The sequence below is a fragment of the Anomaloglossus baeobatrachus genome, chromosome 1 (assembly GCF_048569485.1).
Source record: "Anomaloglossus baeobatrachus isolate aAnoBae1 chromosome 1, aAnoBae1.hap1, whole genome shotgun sequence".
Classification (NCBI taxonomy): domain Eukaryota; kingdom Metazoa; phylum Chordata; class Amphibia; order Anura; family Aromobatidae; genus Anomaloglossus; species Anomaloglossus baeobatrachus.
Genome location: NC_134353.1, coordinates 954,724,926 through 954,741,785, shown reverse-complemented (window position 1 = coordinate 954,741,785; position 16,860 = coordinate 954,724,926). Strand labels below are relative to the sequence as shown.

General features: G+C 59.1%; 1 protein-coding gene and 1 pseudogene across 1 annotated transcript in view; one reads left to right on the top strand and one right to left on the bottom strand.

Annotated features, from left to right (window-relative positions):
* Positions 1-1,086, bottom strand: part of LOC142257404 (uncharacterized) — an 88,444-nt gene extending 87,358 nt beyond the window's left edge. The window contains exon 1 of the mRNA XM_075329503.1: positions 895-1,086. The gene's annotated coding sequence lies outside the window, so the exon portion shown is untranslated. The remainder of the gene's footprint in view (positions 1-894) is intronic.
* Positions 1-16,860, top strand: part of LOC142260531 (uncharacterized) — a 413,103-nt pseudogene that overhangs the window by 275,409 nt on the left and 120,834 nt on the right.

Genomic DNA, 16,860 nt, shown 5'->3' with positions numbered 1-16,860 from the left:
CAGATCACACACACTCCGGGACCCCTCAGTGATGACCCCCCACAGGTCACACACACTCCGGGACCCCTCAGTGATGGCCCCCCACAGGTCACACACACTCCGGGACCCCTCAGTGATGACCCCCACAGATCACACACACTCCGGGACCCCTCAGTGATGACCCCCCACAGGTCACACACACTCCAGGACCCCTCAGTGATGACCCCCCACAGGTCACACACACTCCGGGACCCCTCAGTGATGGCCCCCCACAGGTCACACACACTCCGGGACCCCTCAGTGATGGCCCCCCACAGGTCACACACACTCCGGGACCCCTCAGTGATGACCCTCCACAGGTCACACACACTCCGGGACCCCTCAGTGATGGCCCCCCACAGGTCACACACACTCCGGGACCCCTCAGTGATGGCCCCCCACAGGTCACACACACTCCGGGACCCCTCAGTGATGGCCCCCCACAGGTCACACACACTCCGGGACCCCTCAGTGATGACCGCGCTCCCCCCACAGGTCACACACACTCCGGGACCCCTCAGTGATGGCCGCGCTCCCCCCACAGGTCACACACACTCCGGGACCCCTCAGTGATGGCCCCCCACAGGTCACACACACTCCGGGACCTCTCAGTGATGACCCCCCACAGGTCACACACACTCCGGGACCCCTCAGTGATGACCCCCCACAGGTCACACACACTCCGGGACCCCTCAGTGATGGCCGCGCTCCCCCCACAGGTCACACACACTCCGGGACCCCTCAGTGATGTCCCCCCACAGGTCACACACACTCCGGGACCCCTCAGTGATGGCCGCGCTCCCCCCACAGGTCACAGAGGAGTCCCCGTCTCTACAGCCCGCGCTGCCCCTGCACAGAGGAGCCGGGGACACTCACAGCTGCAGCAATGAGGCCGCTTCTTCTGCTGGGATGTAGCGGAGGGGATGTGCGGGGTTTCCCGGGGCAGGCAGCGGGGGCCGCGTCCTGTGCTGAGGGCTCTCTGGCTCCGGAGAAATCCCAGTGGTGGGAGGAGCTCGGGCTGTTTCCTCCGCCCACTATCATCCTGCGGCCCCGCCCACTATCATCCTGAGGCCCCGCCCCCGCTTCTATTATACACAACTCCAGGCCCCGGAGACTGAGGAGAGAATGTTACTTCCTGGTATCAGCAATGGAGGCCCCGCCCCTTCTGGGCACATGGGCGTGACGTCACCGGGGGTCCCCGTTACCCTGGTTCCTCCGCACTGTGTGTGTTTCTTTCTGCTTCCGGTTCTCTCTACACGGTCCTGCTGTCTGTACCGGCCCCGTGTTCTGCCTCCTGCTGTCTGGGCTCCGGTACCGGCCCCGTGTTCTGCCTCCCGCTGTCTGGGCTCCGGTACCGGCCCCGTGTTCTGCCTCCTGCTGTCTGTGCTCCGGTACCGGCCCCGTGTTCTGCCTCCTGCTGTCTGTGCTCCGGTACCGGCCCCGTGTTCTGCCTCCCGCTGTCTGTGCTCCGGTACCGGCCCCGTGTTCTGCCTCCCGCTGTCTGTGCTCCGGTACCGGCCCCGTGTTCTGCCTCCTGCTGTCTGTGCTCCGGTACCGGCCCCGTGTTCTGCCTCCTGCTGTCTGTGCTCCGGTACCGGCCCCGTGTTCTGCCTCCCGCTGTCTGTGCTCCGGTACCGGCCCCGTGTTCTGCCTCCCGCTGTCTGGGCTCCGGTACCGGCCCCGTGTTCTGCCTCCTGCTGTCTGGGCTCCGGTACCGGCCCCGTGTTCTGCCTCCTGCTGTCTGTGCTCCGGTACCGGCCCCGTGTTCTGCCTCCTGCTGTCTGGGCTCCGGTACCGGCCCCGTGTTCTGCCTCCTGCTGTCTGTGGTCCGGTACCGGCCCCGTGTTCTGCCTCCCGCTGTCTGGGCTCCGGTACCGGCCCCGTGTTCTGCCTTCTGCTGTCTGGGCTCCGGTACCGGCCCCGTGTTCTGCCTCCTGCTGTCTGGGCTCCGGTACCGGCCCCGTGTTCTGCCTCCTGCTGTCTGGGCTCCGGTACCGGCCCCGTGTTCTGCCTCCTGCTGTCTGGGCTCCGGTACCGGCCCCGTGTCCTGCCTCCTGCTGTCTGTGCTCCGGTACCGGCCCCGTGTTCTGCCTCCTGCTGTCTGGGCTCCGGTACCGGCCCCGTGTTCTGCCTCCTGCTGTCTGGGCTCCGGTACCGGCCCCGTGTTCTGCCTCCTGCTGTCTGGGCTCCGGTACCGGCCCCGTGTTCTGCCTCCTGCTGTCTGTGCTCCGGTACCGGCCCCGTGTTCTGCCTCCTGCTGTCTGGGCTCCGGTACCGGCCCCGTGTTCTGCCTCCTGCTGTCTGGGCTCCGGTACCGGCCCCGTGTTCTGCCTCCCGCTGTCTGGGCTCCGGTACCGGCCCCGTGTTCTGCCTCCCGCTGTCTGGGCTCCGGTACCGGCCCCGTGTTCTGCCTCCTGCTGTCTGGGCTCCGGTACCGGCCCCGTGTTCTGCCTCCTGCTGTCTGGGCTCCGGTACCGGCCCCGTGTCCTGCCTCCTGCTGTCTGTGCTCCGGTACCGGCCCCGTGTTCTGCCTCCTGCTGTCTGTGCTCCGGTACCGGCCCCGTGTTCTGCCTCCTGCTGTCTGTGCTCCGGTACCGGCCCCGTGTTCTGCCTCCTGCTGTCTGGGCTCCGGTACCGGCCCCGTGTTCTGCCTCCCGCTGTCTGTGCTCCGGTACCGGCCCCGTGTTCTGCCTCCTGCTGTCTGGGCTCCGGTACCGGCCCCGTGTTCTGCCTCCTGCTGTCTGTGCTCCGGTACCGGCCCCGTGTTCTGCCTCCTGCTGTCTGTGCTCCGGTACCGGCCCCGTGTTCTGCCTCCTGCTGTCTGTGCTCCGGTACCGGCCCCGTGTTCTGCCTCCTGCTGTCTGGGCTCCGGTACCGGCGCAGTGTTCTGCCTCCTGCTGTCTGGGCTCCGGTACCGGCCCCGTGTTCTGCCTCCTGCTGTCTGGGCTCCGGTACCGGCGCAGTGTTCTGCCTCCCGCTGTCTGTGCTCCGGTACCGGCCCCGTGTTCTGCCTCCTGCTGTCTGTGCTCCGGTACCGGCCCCGTGTTCTGCCTCCTGCTGTCTGTGCTCCGGTACCGGCCCCGTGTTCTGCCTCCTGCTGTCTGTGCTCCGGTACCGGCCCCGTGTTCTGCCTCCCGCTGTCTGTGCTCCGGTACCGGCCCCGTGTTCTGCCTCCTGCTGTCTGTGCTCCGGTACCGGCCCCGTGTTCTGCCTCCTGCTGTCTGTGCTCCGGTACCGGCCCCGTGTTCTGCCTCCTGCTGTCTGTGCTCTGGTACCGGCCCCGTGTTCTGCCTCCCGCTGTCTGTGCTCCGGTACCGGCCCTGTGTTCTGCCTCCCGCTGTCTGTGCTCCGGTACCGGCCCCGTGTTCTGCCTCCCGCTGTCTGGGCTCCGGTACCGGCCCCGTGTTCTGCCTCCTGCTGTCTGTGCTCCGGTACCGGCCCCGTGTTCTGCCTCCCGCTGTCTGTGCTCCGGTACCGGCCCCGTGTTCTGCCTCCTGCTGTCTGGGCTCCGGTACCGGCCCCGTGTTCTGCCTCCTGCTGTCTGGGCTCCGGTACCGGCCCCGTGTTCTGCCTCCTGCTGTCTGGGCTCCGGTACCGGCCCCGTGTTCTGCCTCCCGCTGTCTGGGCTCCGGTACCGGCCCCGTGTTCTGCCTCCTGCTGTCTGGGCTCCGGTACCGGCCCCGTGTTCTGCCTCCTGCTGTCTGGGCTCCGGTACCGGCCCCGTGTCCTGCCTCCTGCTGTCTGTGCTCCGGTACCGGCCCCGTGTTCTGCCTCCTGCTGTCTGTGCTCCGGTACCGGCCCCGTGTTCTGCCTCCTGCTGTCTGTGCTCCGGTACCGGCCCCGTGTTCTGCCTCCTGCTGTCTGGGCTCCGGTACCGGCCCCGTGTTCTGCCTCCCGCTGTCTGTGTTCCGGTACCGGCCCCGTGTTCTGCCTCCTGCTGTCTGTGCTCCGGTACCGGCCCCGTGTTCTGCCTCCTGCTGTCTGTGCTCCGGTACCGGCCCCGTGTTCTGCCTCCTGCTGTCTGTGCTCCGGTACCGGCCCCGTGTTCTGCCTCCTGCTGTCTGTGCTCCGGTACCGGCCCCGTGTTCTGCCTCCTGCTGTCTGGGCTCCGGTACCGGCGCAGTGTTCTGCCTCCTGCTGTCTGGGCTCCGGTACCGGCCCCGTGTTCTGCCTCCTGCTGTCTGGGCTCCGGTACCGGCGCAGTGTTCTGCCTCCCGCTGTCTGTGCTCCGGTACCGGCCCCGTGTTCTGCCTCCTGCTGTCTGGGCTCCGGTACCGGCCCCGTGTTCTGCCTCCTGCTGTCTGGGCTCCGGTACCGGCCCCGTGTTCTGCCTCCTGCTGTCTGGGCTCCGGTACCGGCCCCGTGTTCTGCCTCCCGCTGTCTGTGCTCCGGTACCGGCCCCGTGTTCTGCCTCCTGCTGTCTGGGCTCCGGTACCGGCCCCGTGTTCTGCCTCCTGCTGTCTGGGCTCCGGTACCGGCCCCGTGTTCTGCCTCCTGCTGTCTGTGCTCCGGTACCGGCCCCGTGTTCTGCCTCCTGCTGTCTGTGCTCCGGTACCGGCCCCGTGTTCTGCCTCCTGCTGTCTGGGCTCCGGTACCGGCCCCGTGTTCTGCCTCCTGCTGTCTGGGCTCCGGTACCGGCCCCGTGTTCTGCCTCCTGCTGTCTGTGCTCCGGTCCCGGCCCCGTGTTCTGCCTCCCGCTGTCTGGGCTCCGGTCCCGGCCCCGTGTTCTGCCTCCTGCTGTCTGGGCTCCGGTACCGGCCCCGTGTTCTGCCTCCTGCTGTCTGGGCTCCGGTACCGGCCCCGTGTTCTGCCTCCTGCTGTCTGTGCTCCGGTACCGGCCCCGTGTTCTGCCTCCTGCTGTCTGTGCTCCGGTACCGGCCCCGTGTTCTGCCTCCTGCTGTCTGTGTACCGGCCCCGTGTTCTGCCTCCTGCTGTCTGTGCTCCGGTACCGGCCCCGTGTTCTGCCTCCTGCTGTCTGTGCTCCGGTACCGGCCCCGTGTTCTGCCTCCTGCTGTCTGTGCTCCGGTACCGGCCCCGTGTTCTGCCTCCTGCTGTCTGTGCTCCGGTACCGGCCCCGTGTTCTGCCTCCTGCTGTCTGTGCTCCGGTACCGGCCCCGTGTTCTGCCTCCTGCTGTCTGTGCTTCGGTACCGGCCCCGTGTTCTGCCTCCTGCGGTCTGGGCTCCGGCCCCATGTTCTGCCTCCTGCTGTCTGTGCTCCGGTACCGGCCCCGTGTTCTGCCTCCCGCTGTCTGTGCTCCGGTACCGGCCCCGTGTTCTGCCTCCTGCTGTCTGGGCTCCGGTACCGGCCCCGTGTTCTGCCTCCTGCTGTCTGGGCTCCGGTACCGGCCCCGTGTTCTGCCTCCTGCTGTCTGGGCTCCGGTACCGGCCCCGTGTTCTGCCTCCCGCTGTCTGGGCTCCGGTACCGGCCCCGTGTTCTGCCTCCCGCTGTCTGTGCTCCGGTACCGGCCCCGTGTTCTGCCTCCTGCTTTCTGGGCTCCGGTACCGGCCCCGTGTTCTGCCTCCTGCTGTCTGGGCTCCGGTACCGGCCCCGTGTTCTGCCTCCCGCTGTCTGTGCTCCGGTCCCGGCCCCGTGTTCTGCCTCCCGCTGTCTGGGCTCCGGTACCGGCCCCGTGTTCTGCCTCCCGCTGTCTGTGCTCCGGTACCGGCCCCGTGTTCTGCCTCCCGCTGTCTGTGCTCCGGTACCGGCCCCGTGTTCTGCCTCCTGCTGTCTGTGCTCCGGTACCGGCCCCGTGTTCTGCCTCCCGCTGTCTGTGCTCCGGTCCCGGCCCCGTGTTCTGCCTCCCGCTGTCTGGGCTCCGGTACCGGCCCCGTGTTCTGCCTCCCGCTGTCTGGGCTCCGGTACCGGCCCCGTGTTCTGCCTCCCGCTGTCTGGGCTCCGGTACCGGCCCCGTGTTCTGCCTCCCGCTGTCTGTGCTCCGGTACCGGCCCCGTGTTCTGCCTCCCGCTGTCTGTGCTCCGGTACCGGCCCCGTGTTCTGCCTCCCGCTGTCTGTGCTCCGGTACCGGCCCCGTGTTCTGCCTCCCGCTGTCTGTGCTCCGGTACCGGCCCCGTGTTCTGCCTCCCGCTGTCTGGGCTCCGGTACCGGCCCCGTGTTCTGCCTCCCGCTGTCTGGGCTCCGGTACCGGCCCCGTGTTCTGCCTCCCGCTGTCTGGGCTCCGGTACCGGCCCCGTGTTCTGCCTCCCGCTGTCTGTGCTCCGGTACCGGCCCCGTGTTCTGCCTCCCGCTGTCTGTGCTCCGGTACCGGCCCCGTGTTCTGCCTCCCGCTGTCTGTGCTCCGGTACCGGCCCCGTGTTCTGCCTCCCGCTGTCTGTGCTCCGGTACCGGCCCCGTGTTCTGCCTCCCGCTGTCTGTGCTCCGGTACCGGCCCCGTGTTCTGCCTCCTGCTGTCTGGGCTCCGGTACCGGCCCCGTGTTCTGCCTCCTGCTGTCTGGGCTCCGGTACCGGCCCCGTGTTCTGCCTCCTGCGGTCTGGGCTCCGGCCCCATGTTCTGCCTCCTGCTGTCTGTGCTCCGGTACCGGCCCCGTGTTCTGCCTCCCGCTGTCTGTGCTCCGGTACTGGCCCCGTGTTCTGCCTCCTGCTGTCTGTGCTCCGGTACCGGCCCCGTGTTCTGCCTCCTGCTGTCTGTGCTCCGGTACCGGCCCCGTGTTCTGCCTCCCGCTGTCTGTGCTCCGGTACCGGCCCCGTGTTCTGCCTCCCGCTGTCTGTGCTCCGGTACCGGCCCCGTGTTCTGCCTCCCGCTGTCTGGGCTCCGGTACCGGCCCCGTGTCCTGCCTCCTGCTGTCTGGGCTCCGGTACCGGCCCCGTGTTCTGCCTCCTGCTGTCTGGGCTCCGTTACCGGCCCCGTGTTCTGCCTCCTGCTGTCTGTGCTCCGGTACCGGCCCCGTGTTCTGCCTCCTGCTGTCTGTGCTCCGGTACCGGCCCCGTGTTCTGCCTCCTGCTGTCTGTGCTCCGGTACCGGCCCTGTGTTCTGCCTCCCGCTGTCTGTGCTCCGGTACCGGCCCCGTGTTCTGCCTCCCGCTGTCTGGGCTCCGGTACCGGCCCCGTGTTCTGCCTCCCGCTGTCGGTGCCTGGGTGTGCGGTGATGATGGGGGCGGTAGTGCCTGGGTGTGCGGTGATGATGGGGGCGGTAGTGCCTGGGTGTGCGGTGATGATGGGGGCGGTAGTGCCTGCGTGTGCGGTGATGATGGGGGCGGTAGTGTCTGGGTGTGCGGTGATGATGGGGGCGGTAGTGCCTGGGTGTGCGGTGATGATGGGGGCGGTAGTGTCTGGGTGTGCGGTGATGATGGGGCGGTAGTGTCTGGGTGTGCGGTGATGATGGGGGCGGTAGTGTCTGGGTGTGCGGTGATGATGGGGGCGGTAGTGTCTGGGTGTGCGGTGATGATGGGGGCGGTAGTGCCTGGGTGTGCGGTGATGATGGGGGCGGTAGTGCCTGGGTGTGCGGTGATGATGGGGGCGGTAGTGCCTGGGTGTGCGGTGATGATGGGGGCGGTAGTGCCTGGGTGTGCGGTGATGATGGGGGCGGTAGTGCCTGGGTGTGCGGTGATGATGGGGGCGGTAGTGCCTGGGTGTGCGGTGATGATGGGGGCGGTAGTGCCTGGGTGTGCGGTGATGATGGGGGCGGTAGTGCCTGGGTGTGCGGTGATGATGGGGGCGGTAGTGCCTGGGTGTGCGGTGATGATGGGGGCGGTAGTGCCTGGGTGTGCGGTGATGATGGGGGCGGTAGTGCCTGGGTGTGCGGTGATGATGGGGGCGGTAGTGTCTGGGTGTGCGGTGATGATGGGGGCGGTAGTGTCTGGGTGTGCGGTGATGATGGGGGCGGTAGTGCCTGGGTGTGCGGTGATGATGGGGGCGGTAGTGCCTGGGTGTGCGGTGATGATGGGGGCGGTAGTGCCTGGGTGTGCGGTGATGATGGGGGCGGTAGTGCCTGGGTGTGCGGTGATGATGGGGTCTCTCTCAGCATAAAAAAGAAAAAATAACGTATCCGTTTTTACAGAATCTGAGACTGATCCGTTGCATCAGGCACAAACCGGATTGTGCCTGATTAGAAAAAACTGACACTTCCGCACCCATCATCACTGCACACACCGCGGCACTACCATCCCCATCATCACTTGCCACACCCCGCCACTACCGCACCCATCATCACTTGCCACACCCCGGCACTACCGCCCCCATCATCACTTGCCACACCCCGTCACTACCGCCCCCATCATCACCGCTCACACCCCGTCACTACCGCCCCCATAATCACCGCACACACCCCGTCACTACCGCCCCCATCATCACCGCACACACCCCGTCACTACCGCCCCCATCATCACCGCACACACCCCGTCACTACCGCCCCCATCATCACCGCACACACCCCGTCACTACCGCCCCCATCATCACCGCATAGACCCCGGCACTACCGCACTAATCATCATCACCGCACACACCCCGGCACTACCGCACTCATCATCATCACCGCACATACTACCACGACGCATCCAGCTCTGCTAAATGAAGCTGACAGGAGCTGCCATAGAACACCGCCGCTCTCTGTCAGCTCCACGCAGAAACTGAAGTGAGTCGCACTGTCAGTGGAGACGTCACTCAGGTTACCCGCGGCCACAGGTCTCAGGTGGAGGACTGCAGCTGTGGCCGTGGGTAACCTGAGTGATGGCACTGCTGATCGCGCGGCTGACTTAAGTCACTCAGGAGATTTGCGGTCACCGGTGAGTCCTTCAGTCAGGTGAAGTTCATTCTGATCGCGCGGCACTGTCTCGCAGCCAGCCATGCTCTTTTTGACACCGCGGTCCCACTCGGCTCTGCTGCAAGTCTATGGGGATGCTGCAGAGCCGAGTGGGATCGCACTGCCAAAAATGTGTGTTCTGGATGCTTTTCCCTCTCTGTCTGTGGCAGAGCAAGCATCGAGAATGCAGGAATTCTGCAGTAACAATGCGTCTCAGTACGCAGCTTTTCGGCTGCGTTCTGAGACGCACATGCAGTGACTTACACACTGTGGAATAAACATCCCGCCCACCTCCTTCCTTCCGCATTGCCGCCGGCGGCAGGTAAGGAGATGTTCCTCGCTCCTGCGGTGTCACACACAGCGATGTGTGCTGCCGCAGGAACGAGGAACAACATCGTTAAAAAGAATTTAACGATTTTTTTTTGTTTTAGGACGACCTCTCAACGGCAAACGATTTTTGCCGGTTTTGCGATCGTTTTAGATCGCAGAACACTGTTACACGCTTCCATATCGTTAATGACGCCGGATGTGCATCACAAACAACGTGACCCCGACGATAAATCATTAACGATATCGTAGCATGTAAAGCCCCCTTTTGAGCCACATTAGGTGGGAAAATCCTCTCCAACTCCACATCCGGCATCAGACGCGCTCCCAAGGTGAAAAAAAATTATTGCGACTTCTGTTCTGTCCCCTCATATTTGTACATTGTAATAAGATCGGCCCTAAGCCTTCGCTTTTGCAAACTGAACCCCCCCAGTGTAATAACCCGTCTTCTGCACCCCCCATTCCTGTAATAGCCTTGGTCGCTCTTCTCTGCACCCGCTCTGATTCAGCTCTGTCCTTATACACCGAAGACCACAATTGTGCCCAGTATCCTCAGTGCGGTCGCACTAGTGACCTGTATAGGGGTAACACTAGGATCTTCTCATGAGCATCTCGGCCTCATTAATACATCCCATTATTTATTAGCCTTGGCAGCAGCTGCCTGACACTGGCCAGTGAAGTGGAGTTTGCCGTCCACCCATACACCCAAGTCTTTCTCAGTGTCAGTGTTACCCAGTGTTTGATAATTGAGTACATGGTTATACATTTTATTTCCTCTGCCCAAGTGCAGGACCTTACAATTATCCACAAGCCTCCGGCCTACACAAATCCCTCTGCAATATTACATTATCCTCCTCTGTATTAATTACCTTGAATAGGACTGCAACGACCATCAACTTTCGGAAAAGGGTCTGTGTCCACAAAGTGAAAAGGCAACAGTTTAGATATGGGGAAGTTAACGCTTTTCGCTTTAGCATGTGTAGGAGGAAATAATCTTTTACGAGACTACAACTGTAAGACCAAGTCCTGGCTGCTGTGCTGACACAGGGTGGAGTAGGGTGTACACGACAAACTGGTGGACTATGAGGGAGGTGTAGGTGGAGATGTTAGGCTATGTGCGCACTTACCGGATTTTTCGCGGATTTGCTGCATGTTTCGCTGCAGAAAATGTTCATAACATCTCTGCAGTGAATCACCAGCAAATCCTATGGAGAAAAATATCCTGAGCGCACTAGGCGGTTTTTGACAGCTGCATGTTTTGCTGTGGGATTCCCGCAGCAAAAACAAGTGCAAGTCACTTCTTTTCCGCACGTCACTGCGGGATTTCACTCCATTGACTCCAATATTAATCATGAAATCCCGCAGGGAATAACGCAGGCAGCAAATTCTGTGCGGTTCACTGCGTTTTCCTGCGTTATTCCCTGCGGTATTTCGCGGTTTACCTCCGGTAATGTACATCGCCTGTCTGCGGTTTGCAGGGAAGTGATGTCATTACAGGAAGAGGAAGCAAAGCAGAGAGTAAACACACACACACACACACACATCACAGACACACATCACAGACACACATCACAGACACACATCACAGACACACATCACAGACACACATCACAGACACACATCACAGACACACATCACAGACACACATCACAGACACACATCACAGACACACATCACAGACACACATCACAGACACACATCACAGACACACATCACAGACACACATCACAGACACACATCACAGACACACATCACAGACACACATCACAGACACACATCACAGACACACATCACAGACACACATCACAGACACACATCACAGACACACATCACAGACACACATCACAGACACACATCACAGACACACATCACAGACACACATCACAGACACACATCACAGACACACATCACAGACACACATCACAGACACACATCACAGACACACATCACAGACACACATCACAGACACACATCACAGACACACATCACAGACACACATCACAGACACATAGAACACACATAGAAAGAAAACGGAAATATAGAAAACAAAGAACGTGGGCTCCGCTGTATATTGACCTTCCAGCCGAGGTAAGCACACAGCGGCGGCCCGGTATTCTCAGGCTGGGGAGGGAGAGGGGCAGGGTTAATGTCCCCCGCCTCACTCCCCCTCCGGCAGCCGAGAATATCAGCCGCAGCTGCCCCGGGACTGTCGCATGCATTATGCGGCAGCACCGGCGTGTCCTCTGCTCTTCCTGCCGCTGTGTAGCAGTGGCAGTCAGGGTAATATAAGGGGTTAATGTTGGTGGGGGATCACCGCCATTAACTCCAGGCTTGATCATGGCAGCGTCTATGTGACAGCTGACATGATCAACCTGTAAGTAAAGTGAAAAAAACACAGACACCGAAAAATCCTTTATTTTAAATAAAACAAACAAGCCTCGTTCACCATTTTATTAACCCCTCCTGCACCAAAGCTCCGGCGTAATCCACCGCTCCGACGTCCTGCGCTGCTTACATCCAGCCGCGACTGTCTCAGACACAGCGCTGAATGAAAGCAGCAGACAGCAGAGGTAATTACCGGTCATTTCCCACGGCCGGTAATGTGAACTCACTGCCGACCGTGGGAAATGTAGCGATCTGTCCTCTATCTATCTATCTATCCCTCTATCTATTCTTCTGTCTATCTACTATCTCAGAATTAAAGGGAACCTGTCATCAGAAATTTCGCCCAAAAGCTAAAAGATTCCCCCTCTGCAGCTCCTGGGCTGCATTCTAGGAAGGTCCCTGTTATTATTGTGCCCCATGTGAGACCAAAATAAAGCCTTTATAAAGTTCTACCTTTTTGTATGCAGCTTCTGTAAATCTGACACGGGGGCGGGCTCTCTGCCGTCCGTTATTCTGCCTCCTGGTCCTGTATGCCGCCCCCATCGCTCCTTTCCATATCTGATGCACCGCCCACTGCTACAGCCATCCCCGTGCATGCCCAGTGCCAGTCTCACAGGACTGAGCAGTGTGACCGCTGGTGACGTGTGCGCAGACAAGTGATTATGGGCGGGACTGTGACTGTTATCAGCAAGTACCCGGCCATAATCTCGTGAGCGCGCAAACCTCTCCAGCATTCACACTGAGCTCAGTGTAGATGCTAGACTGTATGGGCTGCTTCCAGGGATGACGTCCCTTTGTCATGTGATAGGGGCGTGTTCGAAATACTATCACATGACAAAGGGACGTCATCCCTGGAAGCAGCCCATACAGTCTAGCATCTACACTGAGCTCAGTGTGAATGCTGGAGAGGTTTACGCGCTCACGAGATTATGGCCGGGTACTTGCTGATAACAGTCACAGTCCCGTCCATAATCACTTGCCTGCGCACACGTCACCAGCGGTCACACTGCTCAGTCCTGTGAGACTGGCACTGGGCATGCGTGGGGATGGCTGGAGCAGTGGGCGGTGCATCAGATATGGAAAGGAGCGATGGGGGCGGCATACAGGACCAGGAGGCAGAATAACGGACGGCAGAGAGCCCGCCCCCGTGTCAGATTTACAGAAGCTGCATACAAAAAGGTAGAACTTTATAAAGGCTTTATTTTGGTCTCACATGGGGCACAATAATAACAGGGACCTTCCTAGAATGCAGCCCAGGAGCTGCAGAGGGGGAATCTTTTAGCTTTTGGGCGAAATTTCTGATGACAGGTTCCCTTTAAATGACTTTTTTTTTTTCAATGTGCTTTATTGCATTGAATGCAATAAAGCACATCCCAACCCGCACGCGGCAAACCGCATGCGGTTTTCGGGTGCGGTTTCCCGCGTTTTTTTATCGCGGGTGCGGTAATCTTGGAGAGCATGCGGAATTTTCTCAAGAAAATTCCATTTCCCAGTGCGCACATAGCCTTATGGTGGATTGAGAAAGATGTGGTCTGCTCGGTGTCTGACATTGGTCAAAAACACCAGGCATGTCCATTTCCGTAACAGATGATGGGCTCTTACTCACCCCGACTGTAGTGGGAAAACAAGTGGAGATTCTGCGGCCGGAGACTTGTTTGTGAACACTTGTCACGGTGACGGAGGAGGAAGAAGCAGCAGACACGGTTGATGTGGTGGCCAGTGGTTGGGGTTGCCCGCTAGGCAGCGTTTTAGCTCAGTAAAATTCCCAGAATAACTCATGTGCGTTGTAGATGTGCCGATTCAGGCATGTAGTAGTCAAATTATTGGAATTTCTGCCTCTACTGAGTCTGGTTTTTTGCAAAGTTAGCAGATAATGTAAGTTGAGTCTTCCGTCATAATACAGGCTGATATCTGCTGCTGGGGTTTCCCAGGAGCCGGCCTGTTCATGTGAGGGGTTAATTCCTCCCTGCCTCATTTCAGTTTCCAAAGCGCTATATCCTGAACCGGAGTTAGTGATAGTTCTGCTTTGCAGCTCGTGCAACTCGTGTATTGATCTGTACCATCCTCCGTTCGTTCGTCTTTCCGTCCCGGTCTCTGACTACCCGTCTACTGTTCACCTTTCCCTGTCTGTCTGATCCCGGTCCTGACCTGTTTGTCCTCCTCAGTACTTTGACTTCCCGGCTTCTGACCTGTGTCCACGTTCCTGACTCTGGCTCACTTCTCTCCCTTTGGCCTATCCCTTACTGACCCTCGGCTATCGCTTGACCACGATTCGTCTCTTCCTGTACTACTGTCTAGACCTCCTCATCACAGACATGCGCAGCTGCCCGTCCTCAGCTAACGTGGACAAGCTGACTTTCATTAACATGAACAAATCGTGGATTATGTGGCGCCCCTGAGCCTTCAGTCACCACAGGGTACTGCACCTCACTTAAGGATTAGAAGCAGAATTCATTCCGGGTACGAAGGAGATCATTACCAGTAACCACACAATCCCCCATAACACACAGTCAGCTGCCCATCCCCCCCGGGACTGGGTTAGGGTAGGGTCCTTTAGATGGTCACCATAGTGAATGGGACCTCCCACCCACTAGGTCAGCAACCCGGGGGGGAGCTAGACACTGGGGAGTCAGGTGACACACACACACACACACACACACACACACACACACACACACACACACACACACACACACACACACACACACAGAACAGCTTCATACAGGAAAGATGTGCGACACAGGAGTTACACGGTCGCTGAGAAGAGAGCTTGATAGCTCCCTCAGGACCAGTGCAGAAGGGGAGCAGAGCCATAGGTTGGTGAAACTTCATGTCTTACCAGCAGAATCCGCTGGGCAGGGATTGCACGTCCCTTTGCCCAACACAAGTGCTCGAGGCACAGCAATAGAGCCAGGAGTTGTGACTACGATCCAGCCCAATAATGAACTCGCGCTGCCTGCTATATGGGACGGGAAACAACACCCAGGACACGAGTTTCTGTGGAGCTATAACTCTCAGGGAAGGAAGGGCCCACAGTCCACAACACCGGCGGTGACATCCGAACTGTCCGGGATCGACTGAGGCCCATCACGGTGGAAACAGGTAATCATTGGGTGACGAAATTACAGTGAGTAAAAGAACTTTGACCGTAGCCTCTGTGTCATCCCCATCATTGCCAGCGCCCCACGCTCTGGCGCCATTAGCTACTACCACCACCATCATCCTCCCTGGGTCTAAGCTCTACCTGTGGAGAGCTGCAACACCCGAGCTGCGTTACCATCCGCCCCAGAAGACAGAGACCTTTTGCAGCGACTGCTGCATGCATAGCCACATACCACAGGTGGCGACAAGAGACAATTACTCCCAACATCCCCATATTTATTGACACCGACAGGACCACGGAACTGGGCCAGGCCACTGTGACAACCCAAACAATCACCGGCCCGGTGACTAGTAAAACCCAACGCCCTGTGGGCGCGTCAATTACACCAGAGTTGTCCATACCTTTGGCTGAGTAGACAACTAGACCACCCGCCACCAGACACTGGTTGATTCTTTTTGCCATGCCCAGTGTTTTGGAGATTCCAAAAATAGTTACTGTAAGCCCTCAAAATTGCATGTTGAAAACCCAATAAATGAATGGTTTGCTGCCTACTCCTCTGCCACCTCTTCCACCACCACGTCCACCTGAACCTACTCCACTTTGACCTCTTCCTCCTCCGGGTTCCTGGTTTCTGTTTTTCTTGGATTCCAGCTGCAGCTAAGTACTGTTTAAAGTGTAATGCCGGCGTCACACGGTACGATATATCGGGCGATATGTCGTCTGGGTCACGTCGTTAGTGACGCACATCCGGCATCGTACCGTGTGACACCTCCGAACGACTGTGAACGAGCAAAAATACTCAACTTATCGTTGCTCGTTGACACGTCGTTCATTTTCAAAATGTCGGTACTCCTTCTGCGCGCCGGTTGTTCATCGTTTCCGAGGCAGCACAGATCGCTCCGTGTGACACCTCGGAAACGACGAACACAGCTTACCTGCATCCCGCCGGCAAGGCGGAAGGAAGAAGGTGGGTGGGATGTTACGTCCCGCTCATCTCCGCCCCTCCGCTTCTACGCTTCTATTGGCCGGCCGCTGTGTGACGTCGCTGTGACACCGAACGTCCCTTCCCCTTCAGGAAGAGCATGTTCGCTGCCCACAGCGACGTCATCAGGGAGGTAAGTGTGTGTGACGGGGTTAACGACTTTGTCGCCTCGGGCAATTAGCACAAACGACGGGGGCGGGTACGATCGTGTGACGCCGGCATTAGGCTATGTGCGCACTTTGCATTTTTTCCTGCGTTTCTGCAGCGTTTTGAGCTGCAGCGTTTTAATGCAAAATTGCTTGCGCTTTGATTTCCAGGCAAAGTCTATGGAAAATAGGGCTTTTTTGTGCGCACAATGCTTTTACATACGCAATGTTTTAGTTCCTTAAAATTTGTCAAAAACTCTGCGTTTGAAGAAGCAGCATGTCAATTGTTTTTGCCATTTTGGCTGCGTTCGACACCCATTGAAGTCAATGAGTTGTAGAAAATCGCTGCGATCTGCTTGTTTTTTTAACATAACAAAGGCAGGTCTTTCGTCTTTCTCTCTCTGTCGGTCGGTCTTTCGGTCTCTCTCTCTGTCGGTCGGTCTCGCTCTGTCTCTGTCCATGTCGTTCTCTCCCTCCCACCCCCCTCTCATACTCATGGGTGCACGATCAACGGCGCGGCGCTGCACGGCGTTCACACTGTGGTGTCTTCTTCTCTTTTGAAAATGCCGGCCGCTCATTAATCCATCATGTATTCCCCGCTTCCACCAGCGCCTATGATTGGTTGCAGTCAGACGCCCCCACGCTGAGTGACAGCTGTCTCACTGCAACCAATCACAGCCGCCGATGGGCGTGTTTAAATCAAGCAGTTAAAAAAAAAAAAAAAATAATTGAAAAAAAACCGACGTGCGGTCCCCCCAATTTTGATACCAGCCAGGGTAAAGCCACACGGCTGAAGGCTGGTATTCACAGGATGGGGAGCTCCACGTTATGGGGAGCCCCCCCACCCTAACAATATCAGCCAGCAGCCTCCCGGAATTGCCAAATCCATTAGATGCGACAGTCCCGGGACTCTACCCGGCTCATCCTGAATTGCCCTGGTGCGGTGGCAAACGGGGTAATAAGGAGTTAATGGCAGCAGTCCATAGCTGCCACTAAGTCCTAGGTTAATCATGTCAGGCGTCACCCCGAGATACCTTCCATGATTAACCTGTAAGTTAAAGAAAATAAACACAAACATAAAAAAAAAACTTTATTTGGAATGAAAGACAAAAAAAAACACCCTCTCACCCGTTTATTAACCCC